The sequence below is a fragment of the Agelaius phoeniceus genome, chromosome 5 (assembly GCF_051311805.1).
Source record: "Agelaius phoeniceus isolate bAgePho1 chromosome 5, bAgePho1.hap1, whole genome shotgun sequence".
Taxonomy (NCBI): Eukaryota; Metazoa; Chordata; class Aves; order Passeriformes; family Icteridae; genus Agelaius; species Agelaius phoeniceus.
Window position 1 is genome coordinate 64,954,310 of NC_135269.1, and position 10,075 is coordinate 64,964,384.

Sequence of the window (10,075 nt, forward strand, 5' to 3'; positions counted from 1 at the left end):
AAGACATTTAAGTAAACTGTGAGCAATTTCTGTCAGCAGAAATTAATAATAATTAATAATTCTTCTCAAGTTTTTATCTCATTCTTTTCTTCCTGAATTTCATTAAAAAGCATAGAATAAAGAAAACCTTTGACTGTGTGAAATATTTGCATATTATCCATGTCTTCTGAAAAAGGTTTTGAAGACAAGGCTGGAATCAGTAGTGCCCATTACGTACATTGTGGTAGTGCAGTCAAAAGCCATAAACAATTCTTCTCATGAATACATTGTGATCCTGTGTCCTTCATTTAGCTAAAGAACAATGTACAGTCAAACATACAAATGTTATCAATAAGAGAAGGCCAGTGGGCCACAGTCAGACTTTAAATTCAACAATGACACTCAGCTGACAAACTGCACAAATTTACAAGACCAAGTAATTTTTTGTTTGAAATTATGATTCTGAGAGAATTTCAGTGGTAATCTCAAATAGTTATGGATGTAGACTATTGTGTTTCCAACAAAGAATTCAAATTCTGTTGAAAAGCAAAAACTTTATAAATGTTTTTGTTATATCAGAAGTAAAATTCTCAATACAAAAGTAGTGTAAAGAGAAATTTAATCAATATCAAAATGAAGGTTTAGTGATGGAGAATAGAACCAAATAAAAGGACTTTGTTAAGTGAAGGGAATACAGCAAATACTTGAGTTCAGGTCAATTACTTTACTAAATTTGAAATTCTGGCTGTATCTCTGGTTTGATTATAGCTACAACAGTTTTGCATGAACAGGAAGAATGTCCAAGTTGAAATAAAAGCCCCAACTTAATTTCATTTGTTGTTAAAGTGTGAGGATTTCTTTGTGAATCTCTTAATGTTTTTATTTGATTACAAATTAGTACAGATTAACTTTCACATTATGATCAATGCTACTTGCTATTCTTATTCTTTTTACAAGAATGAAGCCAAACCAAAACAGCATTTTTGTTCTTCTTGTGTGTCATGTTTAAAATTAATTCATTAGCAGCTGTCAGCCCCCAAGGAAGACTGTCAACACTGATGAAGACAACATCTAAAGGTTTTATCTTACCTTCATTTATCTTACCTCCATTTATCTTACCTTCTTGTCCCCAGAAGGTATGAATCCATTAAAAAAAAAGAAACTCCAAAGTAATGACTGCTTTAGTCTTTTGTTTAAATGTATTTAGAAAGTAGCTGTTCAGGCATGAATGTTGGCTCCAAATGTCAATGACACCTGTTTTGTTAAGCAAAAAAGACCAAGGAGAGAAAGAGTTACAAGGCTGAACTTTTCCATGGGTCTCTATGCTACTGTTTCCATGAAATACTACTTCCCAACAGAAATGCTGATCTGATTTATTACACCTGCAATAAAATGTGCACTCCTTAGTTAGACAATATTGGGGAAAACAATGTTATTTAAAAAAAAAAAATAGCACAAAATGAGTCAAGGCAGATATCTGAAGGGAAATGTTTATGTAAGGTGGTTGAAATCATGAAATAGTTACTACAAATATAGGTTTTCATTCTAATTTTCAGTCACTAACATATGCACATGGTAAAACTAGAACTGCTGAAAGTCCAATACAAAGGCCAAAGTTTATTCCTGGATTTACCTAGCAAGTTAGGTATTAAGGCTTTGAACACACAAATTACTTAGACTTGGACACCTGGTCCATGAAAAATCAGACAGATGCCTAAGTGTTCTAAACATTAAATGGAGACAATTATATGCTTTTAGAAGACATTTAATGCTTTTAGAAGATGTTACATTCTTCCCCCTTATTGGAAAGAATAACCCTACAGAAATATGTAAGCATACATAGATAGGAAACTCGGAGCAGGATTTTTGGAAATCACGTAGTTGAATTTATGTGTTTGCATTTTAGATGGCCTAAAATTCTGATCAAGTGAAATTTAGGCTCTGAACAATCTCAATTGTCTAGAATTTAGTGTCAGATGATTGCTTGTTCTTTTATAGTACTTCCATCGATTTTAAAATAATATTTAACAGAAGCATCATTCATTTGCTGGACTGAGACAGGAATTTCCCATTTTTTCAGAGTTATTGCTGATGTTCTTACACAGTTTTACACTATTAAATTGCCACTTCAACATAATAGACAGAATAGTTTCCACTAACTTCAGTGGAAAATTTAATACACTGCTTATGAAAGAATTCAACAGATAATGGGGGATCCTTGCAAAGTCAGGTACTATACACTTAGGTAAAACCTATTTTGCATTCAACATTCAACTAAAAGTTCAGGGCTTGTTGTTATATATACATGCTGTATCATATATTATATTTGTTTTATGTATATGCATATAGTACTCCCATTAAAACATTTTTACAAAATGTGGTGATGTTAAATATTTCCCCATTCAATCTTTTGTTCAGATGGGGCTCAGTGGTCCCTCTGGTGGGGCTGCCAATTTTGACAACACCCAGTGCAGAGCATGGAAATGCAGCCTCCTCTCTGCTGTGTGTGGTGGCTGCAGAGAAGGAGGAACAATTTAGGTCATGTGTTGAGGCTAAGGAACTTTCCAGACTCACTGTCCTTGCCTACAGAAAATAGATAAAATTCACTGAAATGATGCATATAAAACATCTTGAAACACAGTTGAGAAAAGACATTAGCAGAAAAATAAGGTAGGTATTAGCAAAATTTTATCTGGAGTATTTTATAAATGTGTTGAACAATTAATTTGTTTCTAAAGACAGACTTTCTTCTATATTTTTTTTTACCACTTCAGTTTTCAAAGTACTGCAATGTAAAACTTTTTAATGAGTTCTAATTTAATGAGTAACATTTCAATACCATGAACAATGCTGCAGTCAAGATACAATTGCAGGCTCAAGTGTCATATTTTCTGCTAAAAATAGTAATCATAATGTTTCTTTGCTGGTGCTGTAATAATGCATCTTTGCCTATGGTTCAGTAAATGTAATTTTAGAATGCCATTTTGAAATGCTACTGTTCTTTACTTCCAAACCCAAGTATCTATAGTTATGAATAGATACTTCCATTGAAAGCACTTGCAGAACTCTTAGAGCTTCAAAGGGCAGCATTTCTATGGATTATACTAATGCCATATGTGTTGTCTTTGTTTTCTGTTTGAAACTGAATATGATATTAATAAAATAAAAAGGGTATTTTTTGGCCTGTATGAAAATGAAGGCCATTGAAGAAAGGAAAATTCTTTGAACTAGCTTTATTTTATACAAGCAAGAAATTGCAGCATATTCCTGTTTATGTTCTGAATTATTCATTAAGTTTGAGGAGAAGCATTTATCAATCATAATCTAACTGGCCTCACTACATAGCTAATGTCACTTGGACTGGCATGGAAGAAAGTTTTACTCAGGATGAATACAAATGAGAGAATGACACAACCTACCTCCAGACATAAATTCTCCAAGAAAGAAAAGGGATCCTTTACATAAGTGGACGTTATTTAACTGATTACTCTGAAAAAAAGTTTCCAAAAGGTTACTGGGCAAGACGTTCTTTGAGTTTATAATTTCTTCTTTTGCTTAAAACAATGGTGATCCCTGCAACTGATTAGTAAGAAATACAGACAAATGCACCTTGTTATGTAAAAGAGCCCCTCATTTGCCTGCTGTAATCCTACTTATGCATCTGTATGTAATTACAGAAGTGGCACCTAACTTTGAACTCTGAGTCCCATGAGGAGTACTGGTTCCTCAAGGTGCCAAACAAAAATAAGGATGTCAAACACATGTTGGCACAAGTATACCCTTTCTTCTCTTTGTGGATCAACACTATCATTTTGTTAGTGGCATCTGGAGGCAAGGAAAAAATGTATTTTGAAGCCAAATTTATAATATTATGGCTCCAGTTTCTCCAGCAATATGTAATTCTACCTAACTCCACCTCTTTTTTTCCTCTTAAAATCTACTGATTGGATACTTAAATTTATACACATTAAAAAAATCTTATCCTGCATTTTTATTAAGATAAAGCAGACACTATTTAAATATCTGCTTGATACTCTTTCAAAAGTATAATCTTGACGAGGGAGACTGGGAAAATGAGAGTTATTTTTCACCTTTATTTTGATCCTTATTTATAATGTCTTATCCATTTATTTAGTTCTGCAAATGTAAATCTGTCTCTCTTGTCTGCTAATTTAAGGATATCTCTGCCACCAGAGTGGTATCGTTTTCAAGTGGATTTGGAAACTGTCCATTCTGTTTTGCTGACAATGTTGGATGCCAAGTATACCAGAAAAGACAGACCCATGGTTACTGAACAGATTAATCTTAATCTGCCTATAGATCTTTTTATTATCCAGTACTCTCTAGAGGAAAAGGAAGATTAAATAAATCTCCTTTCTAGATAGGAGTGTAAAATGTGCACAGAAAATTGCACATTTGCAATTATTATGCCAAAACCTCCCATTTTTACCCTCTCCCATTTCTTTCAAGAGGATTATGTCTACCTTTGAAGTAGCTTTTATAAGGGCGGAGTCCAAAACGGGTTAAAGTTAATGCTGCTCCGGCTTGAAGGATTTCTGTCTTTTTTATTGCCTTCCCTAAGAAAATGTCCTGACATAACAGGCTTTCTTTCAGCATCATTAGCTCTTAACAGGTGGCCAGCATTTGCCACATGTTTTTAAAGCATAACCTCTTTGCAGAGGTTGAGGATCACAAGGAAAATGCTACAGAAGGCTACATTTAAAATGATGCTTATAAGTGAAACGTTACTCCAGGGAACATTTAGAAAAAGCCAACAGTCCTGGGCAGCGGTCATTAAGGTGCTGCTTTGGAAGTTGAACATAAAATGCATGATCACACAGTTGATCACACAAAAAGAGTACCTTAAAAAAATCTGTACTAGCCACAGTTTCAACAAAGCAAAGTGATGTTGCCTCTCTACAACATTTGAAGATTTAATGTGATTTTTTTCTTGCTATTTTACAGCACAGGGAATGTTTTGATAAAATATTTGGTAAAAATTGTTTCTTTTTTTTTGTTTTTAATAAGTCCTACTACTCAAGGTGAGCATCACCTTCCCTCTGGGCTCAGTATCTGTAAAATATTACTTACATAAGAGATATTCATTACACATACTTTGGTCTAGTGCTGCTTTTCATGTTTTCTCATACTATATGTAGCTACTACCCACGTGCTGATATTAACACCAGTGCCCACGGCCTCAGTAGGGATTGTTATTGGATGACATAAAGGCTTCCATTTAAACTGACACTACAACAGCACCTTACATCTGCATTACACTGCAGTCCTTACAGTCCTCCACAGAGCAGGGCTTCTTCATACAGCTCACCTGCTGGTGTGGGCTGAGGAGCTGCCTGCTTGTTTGGCCATGACTGATAGCTGTGCACCACCCAGCACAACGTGGCAACTGTTTCACAGAGCTGCTTAATGACACACATAGAAATCAGCAAATTTCATTAAACCTGCATAAGCTATGTGCGTCTCCAGGGAGAAGAGGGAGGAAGAATTAATTCCAACTCTCTTTCCCCCAGGAGATCTTAAAGAATTTTAGCTTTCTTGATAACCAACAGGGATGTAAGGAGTTTCAAGAGTTTTCCAGCTATTATATGCAATCAGATAAAAGCCAGGGTGACAATCTTATTGTACAACAACTTTTATTGCAATTTAGAGAGAAAATCTGAGTACGATGATGAGGTTGATTATCTTATAGAATTATGAGGCTCTTATCACTGAGCATGCTTTCCTAGTATATCTGAACAAGTTGCTTCTTTCACTTACCAAAGGGGAAAAAAATAATATATGCTTTCTTTTTTTTTTCTTTCTTACTTCCAGCTGCCATGAAATATGTGTGTTTCACTGGGTGAGCACACCCTCGCACGGGTGTTTCAGAGGCTTCCCGTGACACAGTGTGCTGGCATTACAGCATCAGGAGTTGTGGGAGGGAATGCCTTTGAACTTCCTTCTCTCTGGTTCGACCCTGAACACCTGCATCCTGGATGGTATCTCTCCAAGTCCGTCATGACAGTTCAATAGGAAATGGTGATCATAACAGATTCACCAAAGTCCTGCACACCAAAAGGAAATAAGGGCAGGTCTCACATGAGCAATAGCTCTTTATGCTGTGCTCTTCAAAAAAGAATAATGTAATTCTGTGAGTAAAAGAACTTATATAATTGGTGTGAGTTTAACACAAAGCAGTGTATCATCTCTGTTAGCTTTTTTGATGCCAAATGCTGGCACTATGCTTTAAGAATAAAGCTACATGTAACTATAGATTTTGCTTTTATATACATTATATATAACGGTATGCTTTTTTGAATTAAGGCATATATAATTTTAAAGGTTTATGCTTCATGTCAAACATGCCATTAACTGCAGAATTATTTATCATCTAGTAGATCTGATTCCAGTTTCTTGCTTTTCTGAATTTGAAAAGTGCATGTAAGATTTCTAAGGCTGATAAAAGGAAATTGCACAGGTAGTTAAACTATCCCATTGGAGCAGGAAGTGAGCATGAAGAGGTCAAGGAGAAAATACAGGACAGATGGATAATAGCACTGACTTTCGCCCAAGGGGGCAAATATAAATTTGGATGTATGCGCTGAGTGAGCTGGAGAGACAGAACATTTGTCTACCCTGGCAGTCTGAAATTTGCTAGTAAAGTAACCACATGTCTGGCCAGGGAAACTTCAAGGTGAGTGACACAATAAATGAAACCTGCCAAGATCTTCAATCATTCTCCTGAGGGTCAAAGTTCCACTGCAGGTTTGATACTGTCTTTGCTTTTAGGCACTGGGCTTCACTGGTCAGGGACTGCCCTTGTGTGTTATAACTGTACAGTAATATTTGAAGATTGTAGGATACTTTTAATTCATAAAGCAATAATTCACTCTTCAAATGTTCTAAAATGATAGAAAGTTTAAAACAAGATAAAAATATTTTCAGGATGTTTTCTAAGAAAGGATATTAGACAAAGCATGAATACTTATTTCATGATAAATGAAGCAAGAAAAATGTCCCTACTATTGGTAAGGATAAGTAACTTGCACTCAAGCTGTTAAATTTTAACATTATCAAAAATATTAATGTTGGCAAAGCACCCCAAGAAAAGCAGTGTCCCTCTGAACTTTTTTAAAAAGCTCTTTATTTTAAAAAGGATAAATACTTCACTTGAAGAAAATAAAATAAGAACAATTGTATTTCATTTGTTCTGACCAGAATGTTCAGTTATATAAATAGAGAAATTATAGAAATGCCTGAAGCTCCTCAGGTGTGGAGCTCTGTTTTGATTTAATCTTCAGTCCAACCTTAGCTGACTGAGAAAAGTCTTTGCAGACCTTTGTGTGCTTATTATAACCCTTTATAAGCATTACCTATGTCCAGGGCAGTCCAAGCACAGAAACAAAATAGGATTAATCCAGCCAAACATTGACATGCACTCTTTCTCTTCGTGCTCCCAAATGGGCAAAATTCTACTTTCCCCATCTTTCCCGTGATTCCATGCTTAAGCCACTCATATTTCTGTATTCTAAACAATGGATATGCACTGCACACACCTAGCTGAAATTTGCCTTAGTAACTTATATTTTAGTGCTATGGTGATTCCTTGTATTTAATGGATTTGCAATAAAGTGAGCCAAAAGCACTTTTCAAAGTTACAGCCAAAGGATTACATAGCTTCAGTCCCATGCACACTCCGAGGAGAGATTAAAAAGGGATGTTCCTAACATGAGGTAATTCCCCCCGCAATGGTAACCCTTAATTAGGAAAGGGGTAACAATGAACTTGTGAGTTTACACTGAATAGTCCAAAGGAAGTTTGAGATATTACCCAGGTCTAAAGGAAGTCCAGATATTACTGAGGAAATTGAAAAGTTACTGTGCTTGATCCTGCTCTGCAGGGTGTGCATGGATCTCCCAAGGGTTACTCAGAATTCACACAGAAGGCTGGGCTGCTACACAGAATTAGGTACTGGGTTATGTCCTGGAAGAACACTGGATGGGATGAGCATTTAGATTTTCAGACCAAGGAAGACAAAGATCTCAGATGTCTAAGTAGGACAAGAGAGGATTTTTCTGAGCTATTTCTCTGAATATTGCTTTCTTCAATTCCTTGCCAAGAGTGTCTCCTATGAAAGTCATTGAAAACAATTTGCATATAAGCTGATTTTTCTTAATTATTTCAAACACTATTCTATTGAAATTACTTGTATTTAGGATTACTTTAGAAAAACTGTAGCCATTGGGAAAGAATTTTTTTTAAAACATTTTCTCCTTCTCTCTTTACAGGGCTTAAATTTAGCTTCCCTCGGGTATCTTCCTCTGCAGTTGACAACATTCTAAATAGCTGGTTCTGGAAAAGAATAACCTGAGAGGAAGAAAAACCCTGCAGGGCAGCCATGAGAAGCTGAAAAGTCCTTGACCTATAGTAAGTTCTGCTCAGCAACAGCCAAAACATCAGTATGATATCAGCATTATTCTCATCCTAAATCCAAACCACAGCACTGTGCCAGCTACTAGGAAGAAAATTAACTCTGTCTCAGACAAAACCAAGCAAAACCTCTTCACTCCCCTGTGCTGAATCAGGGAAAGTCTCACCAACCCAACTGATGTGCTCCTGGAGTTTTACCTGTGACACATTTCAGTGGCTTCCCAGTCCCTGTGATTCTCTCTGGGTAAGAAAGCCAAAAATCTTTAGACAGTGCATTTATCTTTTTCTTTCATTCCACAGCTGTGCTATCCATGTGTTTACCTCATCAGCATTATTAGGAGTTTTGTGACTACCTAGGAGATATTATTTTTTTATCTATTAGTTCTTTCAGACTGATTTCCAAGTACTTCTCAGACATGCTCTACAAGCTCTCTGTGGACTCTTCCATTCTCTCTCCAGTTTTATAAGGTCTTATACTTTCTGCATATATCGATGCATTTCATTAACACTTCTTGATTTATATCCCACAAATTAAAAAATTACCAATAAAACATTCAGGACAGAGCCTTGAACAATATAGAGTTGGAAAATTTCCATAATTGAAATAGTCAGACTTTGCAAATATTTTCTATCAAAAGACACATCTTGTGATAAAGTCAAATGCAGCTTGTCACTAAGAATCATTATTAAAAAGCCTACTCTGATTCACAAAGTACATCTATAGTCCCTGGCACATTCTTACAGTATTAAAGTAATTAAAATAGTGATAGAAAACTGATTAAAGTTGTGAAAATGAAATACTGTCATAACACAGAAGCTGAGGCACGAAGAGCATAAAGCTAATAGAAGTTATATTGCAATTACAAGTGGAAAATAAATTCCAAAAGAATTATCAATGTGATTTTCATCTAATTAGCAGCAGAGGTCTTGCTTGAACGGGCAAGATAAAAGGTAACACACATCTATACTACAGGAGTTAAACAAAGTAAAATGTTTTTTTAAAAGTAGATCTTTTCGGGGATTATAATTTATGTCTTCTATGTTAGAACTTCCAAACATGGCAGGTGTTTCCTGAAAACACACACAAGTTACAGGCACTAGAGGTAGAGGAATAAACATAAAAACATAATATGTTTAAAGTTTCATTGTTTGAAAACACTGAAATTACTACTAGGGTTTGCAGGGGTTTTTTGGCCATTTTATAACCAAACATGGATTGTCAAGTGTGATTAGACCATTAAGTATTCTAAGTGTTAAGAAATTTGCCAAGAACCCATCTGGAATCAATAACTACACCTCTTGGACTAAAAAGAATGATATTTTTTCGTTATCAACATTTAATTCAGTTCATGCATTATTAAAGTTTGAAATTACTGAATTGTTTTGACACATTTTTATTATTATCTTTAGAGAAAATTCCACCCAATATGAACACCATACTTACAACAATTTATACCTTGCTGTCTGTAAGATGGGATCAGTCTATGTTTCCATCCACATCTCTCAGACATTAAGGGAGAGAAATTATAGAGATAAAAATTTTTGCAGTGGGATATTACCTCACAGAGCCCTGGAACCACAGCAGGAACTGGGGCTGAGGAAGCTCTGGAAGTGATTGACTCCAACCCTCCGGAAGAGGGTTAACCTCCCAGTAGGATCAGGTGAC